Genomic DNA, 13,374 nt, shown 5'->3' with positions numbered 1-13,374 from the left:
TATTATGCCATCCACACCAGCGGTTACCATGGCAGCGATGAGATGGAGGCACGCCATGGTTTTTTGCTCCCTCCATGGCAAGGTTTCTTGGCGCACTTTATCAGGGCTCTGCCTTTCAGCAGTAAGTGCTACTTAAAACCCCACAAGGTGACAGTCAATGTTATAAATTATGAAACATCCTGATGCAGTTTTAGAAATGTTTGATTACATTAAAACCATTCCATGTACAGCATTTAGCAGCAGGTCATGGTCCCCTTACAGCTGAGGAGTTTGCAGAAATGGCCAAATTTACTTGAGAAACAACCACTGTGAGAATTAAGTGGACGTGTTAACCCTTAATTTTTTTTTCATTTAGATTATGTTCTGTCTTCCCTGTCCCCTGCTGCTTAAAAATCCAGAAAGCCCTTTGATGTGAATGGTGAAGAATGAGTAATTACTGCACAAACTTAGTCCCTCCTATGACCCAAGGGCCATTAATTTGCTAACCATAGAAAGAAAACTGTATCCATCTTTGTTTTATTGTACACTTGATGAAATGTATTATTAAAATCAATATAACCATTTTCATTCACTATTTTTAAGCAATAGCTTCTGTTTTATAGCAGCATCCTCTGTTCCATAACCTTTAATGTCAATTAATGGACAGGAATTCAAAATGCTTTCTCACATATATGCAACTCTCCATCTATACATGTAGTTTTGTCTCACGGGTTAGATACAGAGTAAAGCTCCCTCTACACTGTTCGATCAAACATCCAGGGGAGTGTTTGATGGGATAGTGTAGAGGTTCCTCGCAGGTCAGGGTCTCGCTGTGGGACCATAAAAGGAGTGGAGGTGCAGCGACATGGCCCATAGCGAGGCCCCGACCTGCAAGGAACCATCAGTGGCAGGTCGGGGCCATAAAAGGAGCATACCATTGCAATGTACAGCTCTCGAGTTGGTCAGGGAGGGCGATGACTGTGAAGAGGGCGACTGGATTGGACGTCACCATAATCCAGCTCGCTGATTGGAGCATGGGCAGGTACAGCAGGAGCGGGGAGGTCGGAGCGAAGGAGCAGCGAGAGATTGTAGAGCAACGTGATCGGGGGCCCAGGAGAGGCGTGAGTTCGGGGCCCAGAAGAGACGATGGCCCAGCGGCAGCATGGACCAGCCCACACTGCGATATGTGTGCGCAATAGGTCCGTGCAGCAGAGCTGGTCTCCAGTCGGCTTAGTTAATCCTTGCCACTGGACCAAGACCTAGCTCTGTCAAGCCCGTGTGGTGGCTAGTGTGCAACGGCCACCACATGTTTTTAAAAAAAAAAAAAAAAATCCATGCAAAGGCATCTTCTACCCTTCAATATGCAGTTTGGGACCTGGAATATTAGGTCCTTCATTGAAACACCTGTGAGCTCATCCCTTTTTGGTGGAAGCAAGTCATCCTCTATAAGAGGGACTGCCTAAGAATAAGTTTTGTCAGTGTGTATGCATCAATAATACACTAAAGATTTAGGGAGAGAGACAAATGCACCTTCTGTAGATATCTACAATCTGACATGGTTCTATTGATGCTTCATTACATCAATGATGTGAGACATAATACCAATATTTATGTTTTAAATTTGTAGATACTGTACATAATTATTTGGAAAACCCACACTTAACCTTCCAGTTTGTTGAATAAGTCCCCTTGTTGCTCTGTTCTTTGCTTATTCCTTAGCCGAGCAAAACAGATATACTGGAAATCCCATAGAAAGCTGAGAATGGAACGAGTACAAGAATAAATTAAATGCATTAATCAGCATAAAACTAGGGGTTATATTATCTCTCATGCAACCATGCCATCCATTTTCAGTACCTTCCAGATGATCAGAATTTCACAATTGCAAAGTAAGAAATGTAATTCCTATGTCTATTATCTTTTGTATGACTTTCTTATCACTGCAAGTTCCTCATCTGGCAATTATATCTGACAACAGTAGCTTATCGGAAATTACTAGTTTTCCACTGCTCCATTTTTCATCATTTGCTTTTCTTTTCTTCCTCCTTCCATTGTTGCCCTCTTCCCATGCACTTTTCTGCCATTGTGACAGTGATCTGCTTCAGTGTCTGACAGTACAAATCTGTAAGTGCTGTTTGGAGGTGAGTGAGGTCATAATGGGGTGAGTTGTGCTCTCCTTCCCCCAATTCTTATGGGATTGGTGTGCTTAAGGATTTCTGCATGGGAGTTACAAACCCGTATCTCTCTAATGCGGCACAAGCCACTGGAACTTCAGTATGTTCAGTCAAAGTATCACACCTTCTGGAATCCTTTTTGGTCTATCCATTTCTCCTGAAGGTGCTGACAGGCAATGGCCATGATTCACGACTGCAACCTAACGGGCATTCTTCATGTGTGAATTGAAACAGCGAGTGTAAGCAGAGGTCAGCTATTTGACTGAAAAGCATCACAACCAAGCATGATCCTGACCTCGTGCACACTTTCCAGCAGGATTCACTGGCCAGCAGTCAAGAGTGGGAATCCTGGCTGATTCCTTTCCCCTTCCTATGCTAGGTGCCGAAAGCAGCTAACTCAACACAGACTGGTAGGCATTGTATTATTAAGCCTTTCTGGCTTACTAATGTACTAAGCAATGTTTTTACCTATTACAAAGCATAAACTTATCTCTTGGTACAATAGACAAGACGATTAAGAACTGAAAACACTCAAGTATTTTTGGAAAATAATATTTCAGAAATGAAAAGGCAGATTATTGAGGGAAAGTTAAACTTGTCAGCCCTTTTGTTAACACTTCATGTGCGTAATCTTTCGAGGTCATGCTAACCTACCTCATTATGTGGGAGCGGGAAACAGTTTCCTTTTGGTCTAAGCTTCTGATGAGTTTCTAATTTATGGTCCTATTATTTGTCATTCAGGCTGATATAAACTCCTACAGGTGGTATCTTTTATTCAGTGTATGCCCTCAAGAAGCCTTGTGATAAATCTCACCAGTCTGACAATACTGCAGCTCATTTATTTCAGTCTGATGCTGCAGTTGTGACAGGCTTTATATTGCTGCTGTAATTCTTCTGTTCTCAGGCCACCTTTAGCAAAGCAAGTTGATGGGTGTTACGGTTCAGTCACCTGCTTTGCACAACTGATACCCTGCTAGCCCATGTTAGGTGTTTTGATTTTTTATGTTAATCATGGTTTTCCCTTGGAAGTAGCTGTCACTAAAAAGTTTCTTTGTTCTCCAGGTTGTTGATATGAAGGTCTATGCAGAGAACTGAATTGTATTAAAGAAATTTTAAATTTCAAATGATTGAAAAGTCAACCCAAGTGTAGAATAATGGCCTTGCCAGTAACACCCACATCCCGTGAATGAATAAAAAAACCTGCTACGGGTGATTCACGTTTATTTAATACTGAGCTATATAATACATAGCTATTATTGAGACATGAATGTCATGTTTGAGCCAATTTATTGGCCAATAGTAAAAATATGATCATGGTTTCGTGTTCTAGAAATCGCATTGATATTTGTGATTCATTCTCTGATATGAATGGCCTGACTAACCACGTGATCAATAATTCTCTGGTTATGCTGGGCTCAATTTTGCCCAAGCCCGTTTTCTGGCATATTGCCAGAGTTACGCCCATTTTTCTAGGATAGAAATGCGCCAGAAATATGATATATAATTAAAATTTGGTGCCACTCAGCATGTCCAGTCACCTCGGGGAGGGGTGGAGCCTGCTGTCTGCGCCGAAAAAGCAATGCCGCACCTTCTGCGCATGCACGGGGAAAAAAAGTGACGTTTTTGACGTTATTTCAATGGATTCGCATGCGCAGTATAGCTCCGGGTTGGCAATCGGCCATTTGTAAAGAGCCTGTTGTGTGTGTGACATCGTTGAGTGCTGTGTGAAAGCATTGGAAAAATCGGAGCTGCAGCAATACAAGATGCAACACAGTGCAAGGACCAAGAATTTCTTACAGGATGAAATGGAGGCACTAGTTACTGTGAATTGAGACCAGATGGTAGGAGCTGGACACCAACAGAGGTCACCCAAAAGTTCCACCCAAAGAAATGAAGAAATGCTGGAACCAAGTTGCAGAAGATTACTGCACAATGTTGACCACCACGAGATCTGGAGTCCAGTGTAAAAATAAGTGGCAGGACCTTGGTCAAGTAGTTAGTGTAAGTAATATTTTCATTTATTCAATGGAATTGTAAATGTAACCAGCTGTATATGTCCCACCCAACAGTAAGACACCCTCTCTTTAAAAAGTTGCATTTTCATCTTTGCAGAGGAAGGTGGCACATAATAAAAGGGAAAGAACTCGAACAGAAGGAGACTCGGCAAATCTGCAGCCACTGACACCCTTGGAAGAGAGCGTCGCTGCTTTGATGGGTCCTGCCTGGAGAAAAGCAAACCACAACTGCACAAGCTGGGCCCACACTCGAGGGAGAGAGTAAGTCCTGCAAATTCCACAGTCTGGCTTTGCTAAATGTTAAGTACTGCGTGGGCTAGCCATGCTTCGGTTCATGGGGATGTCGCCAACAGTTCGGTTGATGCAATGTGCTATCATTCATCGTGGTCCTTCAAATCAGCTTGTGCCTGCGCTGTGTGAGTCTACTCATACCACCCACCCTGCCCCCTCCTCTGCTGCTAACCACTTGTCTGTGTTCTGTTATATTTTGCAGAACTTGAGGCCAACCCTGACTATGCAGAAGAATATTCAGACGAGAACGAGTCTGAAGAGGGAGAACATCTTCCAATCCCACCTTCCAGACCAAGAGCATGGGGGTGATGGGGTGGGGGAGATGATGGATGAAGCCCCCACTGTTTTACTGACTTTGGAGAAGGTGCAGGTTCTACCCATTGAGTTGCTCACCCCTTTCCTGATGAGTGGTTTGAGTGTTGATGGGACATTCCTTGGTTTCCCACCGTCCAAGGCTGGGGATTCCAGTGGGGTGCAGCGAGGCACACCCAGGGCCCCACCATCCGAGGCCATGGGTCCCAGTGGTGTGGTGCAGCGAGGCACACCCAAAGCCCCATCTTCCGAGGCTGCAGGTTCCACTGGTGGGGTGTGAGCCACAATCATTGGGAGGAGGGGAAGGAGAGCTCGACCGCACTCTCCTAAGGTACAGAATCTAACAGATGTGCTTCAGATGATGGCAATGAGTGGGGAGAGCACTGACCTAACGCTATCACTCCTGGACACCAGCAGTGGGGTGTGTGATGAGGTAGCGGGACTGTTGGGAGAAGTAACAGCAATCTCACAAGAAATGGGAACGATGAGTGAGTGAATATCTCAGTCAGCTGAAACCATGTCAGTGGCCATGACAGAGGAAATGTCATAGGTAGCTGATGCGCTGTCAGTGAACATGAGGGAGGGAATGTCGGAGATGATGCAAACACTATCAGTGAACATGAGGGAGGGAACATCACAGGTAGTTGAGACAGTTTTGTTCAACATGAGGGAAGGAATGTTGCAGGTCATGGAGACACTGTCAGGGCGCATGAGGGACGGCATGTTGGAGTTAGCTGCTGCAGTAAGTGAACATGCCCAGACCCGACAGCCATTGACAGAATCAACTGCCACTCCCACTCCAATCCCCACAGCAGCCTCTGAAGAGCCCCAATCTGGGCCCTCCACATTGCCGCCTGCCACCCACCCCCTCCTCCCCCCCACCCCCCACCCCCCACCCCCAAACAGATGCGCACCACCCAAGATCTTAAAGAATAAGCTTGGTACCAACCTCAGAAACACTGCGCCACTGCCTGCGGGCAGGGGTGGTAGAGTCACCAAGAGCAAGTCTGGCAGGCGGTCTTAGAATAAGGTGGAGGAGAGATGGCTGCAGCCTTTCTTTGCTGCTGCTGTTATTGTAACTGTTGCTGTCAAATTAAGATTTTTGTAAGTTATGTAAATTTACGAGTTTAAAAGTTAGTAAGTGATCTTAGAGTTTGTAAGTGATCGTAACTGAAAACTTTAATGTTTGATGTAAGAATAATTTTATTAAAGTTAAGTTATACTGTTAAACTTTTGAATAAAATATATTTTACATTAAAACTGAATCATGTACATTATTTGTTCGATTAGTAACACAACTTTTGAAGTAAACAAGAATCACTTCCATCATTTGTTCCATTAACACAAAACAACATTACAGAACAGGTCTAAGCAGTAAACATGGTCCATGGAATAGTTGTCGCTGAGCCTTCAGGCAGCAAAACGTTCACAGATGAGCTGCTGGTGCAAGGCTCAAGCAATCATTAAAGGGGCATGCCCTCCTCCGCCATCGTGCTTTGGGTTAAGGTAGTTTCATGGCTTCCTCATCCTTGTCCTCCTGCTCGGTATCTGCATCTTCCTCATCGTTATCATCAGCCACTCTCACCTCAGGTGGGTCTCCTCCTACCAGCTGCTGCTGTCTCATGATGGCTAAGTTATGCAGCATGCAGCACACAACAGTGAAGTGACCAACAATCTCATGGGAGTGTAGCAAGTAGCCTCCGGAATGGTCCATGCATCGGAAACGCTGTTCAAGATACCAATGGTCCTCTTTATGATGCTGCGCATCGCAATGTGTGACATGTTGTATTCCTGGTCAGCTTCCATCCAGGTTACGTGTAGGGGCGTCATGAGCCAGGTGGCAAGGCCGTACCCTTTGTTTCCCAGTAGCCAGCTTTGCCCTTCTGGCTGCTGCTAAAACATGGCAGATATAACCCTCATAGGATGAACGCATCATGGGTACTCCCAGGGTATCTTGCATCGACTGACGTGATGCGATGCATGTCGTCAAACACGAGCTGTACATAAATGGAGTGGAAGCCTTTTCTGTTCCTGTACATTTCGGAATCCTCCAAAGGTGCTCGCAAGGTGATGTGGGTACAATCAATGCAGCCCTGTACCTTCGGGAAGCCAGCAATCCTGGAGAAGCCCACAGCCCTGTCACGCATTGCCTGGGCAGTCATGGGGAACTTTATGTAGCCATTCCTCCAGGCATATAATACAGCTGCCACCTGCCGAATGCAGACATGTGTTGGATGTTGAGAAATGGCGCACACATCCCCAGTTGTAGCTTGAAGCGATCTGGATGCATAGAATGAAAGTGCAGCTGTAACCTTCACTTCAACTGACAAAGCCGTCCTCCTGACGCTTCTAGGTTGCAGGTCTGCTTTTACCAATTCACAGATCTCAGTTGCAACTTCTTTGTGGAAACGCAGCCTTCTGACACAGTCTGCATCACTCTGGTGCAGGTACGAATGCCTGTCTCAATATACCCGAGTTGGGTAAGGCCTCCTGCCCAGCACCCTATCGGCTCTGATGTTCCTCATGTGATGATGTCAAATCAATTGTCTCCTACGTAGCACCATCATGCAGAAGGCTCGCACAAGGTATGGCATTGTCAGTATTACCCCCATAGTTAAATTTTACCTTTGCAAGAAGCTCAAAATGGCAAAAGGCAAGCAGGATAGGTTCTTTGTTGTCTCTCCCCAAGGTCTGTATGAATCGACCACACTCAGGTCTTGTGACATCCCCCCCCACCCCAACTCATTGCAGTCTTGTGACTTCTCTCCCCCCCACCCCAACTCATTGCAGTCTTGTGACTTCTCCCCTTCTCCCCCCACTCCCCCAAACTCATTGCAGTCTTGTGCCTAGAGCAGCAGCCTTCCGATCGCCACCTCCCTCCCCAGGCTCTGTGCAGAAGCCTTCCGATCGCCACCTCTCTCTCTCCCCCTCCACCCCTCCCCACCCCAGGCTTGTTTTCCAGCCGAGCCCCGAGCCCCTGGCGCGGGGTCGATTCTGATGGTCGACACTATAACCCTCCAGCCCTGCTTGAAGACATTCAGTGATGGCGTGTGAGTAAAAAAAAAAATGGAAACTTCAGAAATTTAAGAAACTTCCATGTACTCCGTTCAAAGGTTTTAAAAAAAAAAGTTGAACTTTATCATTGATATTTAAAGTGTTCTCGACTCCCTCCAAAAACTTTGATGAAGTACAATTATGTCTTCCAGCGTCGATTTCTCAATGTGCGCTGCTTTCTGTTAACTCACCAGAAGGTTTTTCGGGAGTGGCCAGATACGCCAACGTGGATTAAAATTTGGGGGGCAAACTGCGAAAAATGCTGAAAACTGCCGCAGACATGAGGGGACGTCCCTATGACATCAAAAAAACCTAACCTAGAAAAATTGTAACTAAAGCAGTTATACCGGCGCAGATTCCAGGGGGAAACTTTGAATTAAATAATTACGCCAGAAAAAACGGCGCAAATGTCCTGGGAAAATTGAGCCCTATAATCTGGGTCATTATAACTGGGTGGCATACTTCACACGTACACAATAACGTATCACCCACTGACCTGAGGTGTCTGGTGTCAGGCTTGTGCTGGTCTTTGTGCAAGTGCATGTAATTGGAGTGCTTTGGATTTTATGGCTGTGTACTGGGATCCTTCTGTTGTCTTTATGATATAAATGTGACACGAGTATCTAAGTCAAACAAATATATCTTACTTTGGGGGATTCCATGGCAAGTCTACTTATACCATGATCAATACTCAAACAATTTCCTGGAACATCATTCATGCTCCATCAGTTAACTACAGTGAAATTTTATAGAAACTGGTTCAATCCCATGGCATTGCTCTTGGACAAAAACATTTTTTTTACATTCAAATTGAGTAGGTGTCAGCAGCTGACACTGAGCTTATTATACATCGGGGAGCACCGGGCCCTGGAACAGTGTGGGCCACCCCGATCTGTGTGAGAACACCACCGCAGGTCGGGGATATAAATAGAGCTGGAGCGCCGGGCCCTGGAACATCGAGGGCGAAGATGCGGCGAATGAAGGTACGGGGCCCAGAAGAGCCGAGGGCCCAGGGGCAGCATGGGCTAGCCCACACTGCGATATGTGCGCGCACTAGGCCCGTGCGGCAGAGCAGGTCTCCAGTCGTCCTGGTTCAACTCTTGCCACGAAAGGCCTAGTTCTGTCGAGCCCGCATGGTGGCTGATGTGCAACAGTCACCACACGTTAAAAAATCCATGCATAGGCATCTTCCACCCCTTCAATTGGAGTTCAGGACTGGAACATCGGGTCTTCTATTGAAACATCTGTGAACTCTTGTGGAAGCAAGTCATCCTCGTTTGAGGGACTGCCTATTATAATGATTATACATTGATTCCCAGGCTGCATCAGACTCCGGTCTCTATAATAATTTAAAACTTAGAATTTTTATTTTTGAATTTTACTTGGCTCAACTTTCATAAATTTTGTTGGAACATTTTAAATAGTTAGAATCATTACAACTTGCGTAATCATTCAGTTTTTGGTATTGATATGTATTGACTGCCTCTGTATTTGTTCTGAATGCTAACCACATGATCACTCATACCATGGAATTAACATAGACTCATAACACCTACTCAATAGAATAGAATAAGGGGCCGCCCATATAAAACTGAGATGAGGAGAAATTTCTTGAGGGTTGTAAATCGATGGAATTCTCTGCCCCAGAGAGCTGTGAAGGCTGGGTCATTGAATATATTTAAGGCAGAGATAAACAGATTTTTGAGTGATAAAGGAGTAAAGGGTTATGGGGAACGGGCAGGGAAGTGGAGCTGAGTCCATGATCAGATCAGCCATGATCTTATTGAATGGCGGCGCAGGCTTGAGGGGCCAAATGGCCTACTCCTGCTCCTATTTCTTATGTTCTTAAAACCATTTGAACTACCATATTAGGACAGATTCAAAACGTTATATAGAGAGCTAAGCAGATCTTTAAAAATACACTGACCTTTTTCACCAATTTCCTGTGTAAAACTTTGGCTTAAACTATAAATTATTTTGCCAAAGCTGCCCAACTGGAAGCTTTAGGTAGATTTATGGGTGGCTCTTGAGGCGTAGCGGGTTTCCGACGGGAAACTGCACTGACGCGTTAATTTCTTGTCTGCCTGCAGCAGAGTGAGGCCATGGTGAATAACAGCGTTAACACGTTGCCGGCTAACTTCCCGCCTGTGCCAGGTAGGAAGTGGACGGGAAGCGGCTGCCAGCCTGTGGAAAATCAGGTAGCTCTTGGCTGGCCACTGGCACTCAGTTAGGCGGTTCTGGAGACATCTCGTGGTAGGGAAGGGCGGGGAGTCTGGGTCAGGGGACGCCTTAACTTTCCTTGTAGATAAGCACTCCTGCTCCTCCTGACCCCACAAAGAAAAGTAATCAAACTTACCTATTTGGGTCTCTTCACATCCTCGTTGTCTTCAGCCTGGTGGGCCTGAGTTAAAATTGCAGTCTGCTCTGCATATTATTTATAGAAGATTTCCACCAGCTTTGGGCAATTGGCTTAGCCACCCTCCAATAGCCTACATAAAAGTCGTGATCAGCAGGATCAGCGGGCTCAAGGATTATTAATAACCTGGGCAATTTTAACTGCCCATCCGCCAGGAATCCACCAGGTGAGGAGGGTTAAAATCGCCCCCTTTAGTGTTCAATAAATGTTCTGATGCTGAACAGTACATGTTGTTCCCAGAAGGTGGCAGCCTAGTCAATGTTGTGTGTGTCAGTCTATAGTCACCTATCCGGCAAGCTGGAAAACATTTTAAAAGACACAACAAAAGTGAAAAAATTGAGTATTTTAACACCTATCTTTACACTATTTTACACATTCTGTAAAAATCACACCTGATTTTGACGAGAGTTTTATGTCTTATTCTAGAAATGAATAGGAAGTTGATAATTTGATATGCTGTTTAACATGTGACATGTTGGTTAATTTGATACAAAAATTTGAAATGGCTAAATAAAAAAAAAATTAATAACTATTACCCTGACTTTCTTTTCTGTGTATTGACAAACCATTGCCTTCAACAACAACAACTTGTATTTATATAGTGCCTTAAACATACTGAAATGTCCCAAGGCACTTCACTGGAATATTATGTGACAAAAAAATTGACACTGAGCCACATGAGGAGAAATTAGGGCAGGTGACCAAAAGCTTGGTTAAGGAGCATCTTAAAGGAGGAAAGAGGCAGAGCAGTTTAGGCAGGGAATTCTACAGCTTAGGACATGGGCAACGAAAGGCACGGCCGCCAATAGTTGAGCGATTATAATCAGGGATGCTCAAGAGGGCAGAAATAAAGGAGTGCAGATATTTTTTGGGGGGGTGTTGTGGGGCTAGAGGAGATTACAGAGATAGGGAGGGGTGAGGCCATGGAGGGATTTGAAAATAAGGATAAGAATTTTGAAATCAAGGTGTTGCTTAACCAGGAGCCAATGTAGGTCAGCAAGCAGAGGGGTGATGGGGTGCGGGACTTGGTGCGAGTTAGGACATGGGGCAATCGATATTTGGATCACCTCAAGTTTACATAGGGTAGAATGTGGGAAGCCAGCCAGGAGTGCATTGGAATAGTCACGTCAAGAGGTAACAAACACATGGATGCCTTCAGGAAATAATTGCTTGCAAACACTTTTTCATTTGTTTGCATGTGATATAATTGTGATGAAAATGACACACCGCTCTTCTGGTTTTTCTCTCCCAAAATAAAAAGAAATGGTTTGCAAAATACTTTTTCATGAAGATGCTGCCCCTTACACTTGTCCCTTTACTGATATTAAAACTAGGCTTCTTTTTAGCAGCCTGTCATTTTGGTGATCACCAGGCAAACTTAAAAATAAAGAGCAAAAATGAGCTTCTGGCATCTTACAGTATTTTGTCTCAAGCATTGTGCAGACCTGTGGAAAGGAAGCTTGACATTGTAAAAGCTAGTTTGAAAGTATAGTAGTCTAGAAAGTTCCATATTTTAGAAAAAGCTGGAAAACACAACAGTTGTCTTTCAGCCTCTTGAAAGTAAAACTCTTTATCAGATCTCCAAAACAATTTTGATGAAAGATCTATGCAGAAAATCAATGTTAATTCATGTTTTCTATTTACAGATGCTGACCAATCTGTGGTGTAATTCCAACATTATCTGTCTTTATCTACGAGTTGTAACATTTGCTGCTTTTTATCACATTACATAAATATTTTATAAAATTTTATTGAAAATGAAGAAAAGGGCATCCTTTTTCATTTTAGATTCATTTCCCTGCTATATTTGAGTAGAGCTAGATGAGTTGCACTTTAAATGTATCTGGCATCTGCCAAATTCATATGCCAATTATGCTTTTCAGGTGAGTGCCTCGCAAATTTGAGCCAATCAAAAAAAAATCCCATTTCATACATGGAACCCCTTCCATGTATATCCTTCCTCTTGAATAAAGTTGGAACTTAACATGTCCTTCAGATCTTTTGACTCACACCAATGAGCAATGCCACGGGGGATTCACTAGTAATTATAATGGAATAAATAACCCATCTCAGTGTAACCAGAATTTGATGGAATGACTTGACTTGATTTGATCTGATGTGAAGCGTCTTGGGACGTTTTACTACTTTAAAGGCGCTATCTAAATACAAGTTGTTGTTGTATGCTCCAGGTAAAGTTCGGCTGCTAATATCGAGGGCCACATAAGTGTATTTAATTGGGGGGGGTGGGGGGAAGGTTACACAGGTAATTTGATTTAGATTGAAGGGATTGGTCGGGAATGTGTAGTTTGCGGATGATATCAGCCACAGTGCGTTTGGCTGGTAACATGTAGATCAGAAAGGATGCCAGATAGTTTGAATAGTTTGTTGGCAGTGTGCAAATGGAGAGTTTGGTTGGGAATGTCTAAATTGTCGCGCATGCCAAGGACAGGTTGTTTTGGTTGGTTTGTGTGCAAATCGGAGAGGTTGCCAGGGACAGTTCATTTGTTTTGGAAAGACCGGGATATGCACATTCTGGTGGACAGCAGCAGCTACAGTTCTGTGGTCGGGAGTGGGCACTTTGGAGACGCTCCCTGAGCGGCTCGCTGTTCTGCCTCGCGTCATTGGGAGTAGTGAAAGGTGAAACCTGGAAACCGACGGCCAATCAGCTGCCTGCGATCTGTTTAACGGCATATAAAGTGCCTGAGCAACCGTGTGAAAGGAGAGGTGACACTCTACCCACCCTGCTTTTATACCCCCGCAAGCTGTGCAAATGTAAACCCGTTTTGATCAAACCACTAGGGCTCAGGAAGGCATTATTGTTCCTCTGCAACAACGGATTCGATGCCTACTCCCTGCTAGGCATTTTAACAAATTGAAAGGACATTCACTTTGAAGTTACAGATCTTCATTTTGGGGGAGTTTGTGTTGCAGTTACTCAAGGATTTCAGAGCGTTGCTAAAAGAAAACGGCGTCAGGTGAGACTGGGGCACTTGCTCGAAACGCAACAGGCTATCCGTAAAAATACAACTTATTCCGGACCCCAAACTCCAGCATGTTTAGTGCAGTGTGTCTTTGCGTTTTAGAAATTCTGACTATTTAAGGAAGGGGCTGATAAAGATCAAGAATGTTGATG

This window comes from Pristiophorus japonicus, chromosome 15 (genome assembly GCF_044704955.1).
Source record: "Pristiophorus japonicus isolate sPriJap1 chromosome 15, sPriJap1.hap1, whole genome shotgun sequence".
In the NCBI taxonomy this organism is placed as follows: domain Eukaryota; kingdom Metazoa; phylum Chordata; class Chondrichthyes; family Pristiophoridae; genus Pristiophorus; species Pristiophorus japonicus.
Note: the sequence above shows the minus strand (reverse complement) of the source record.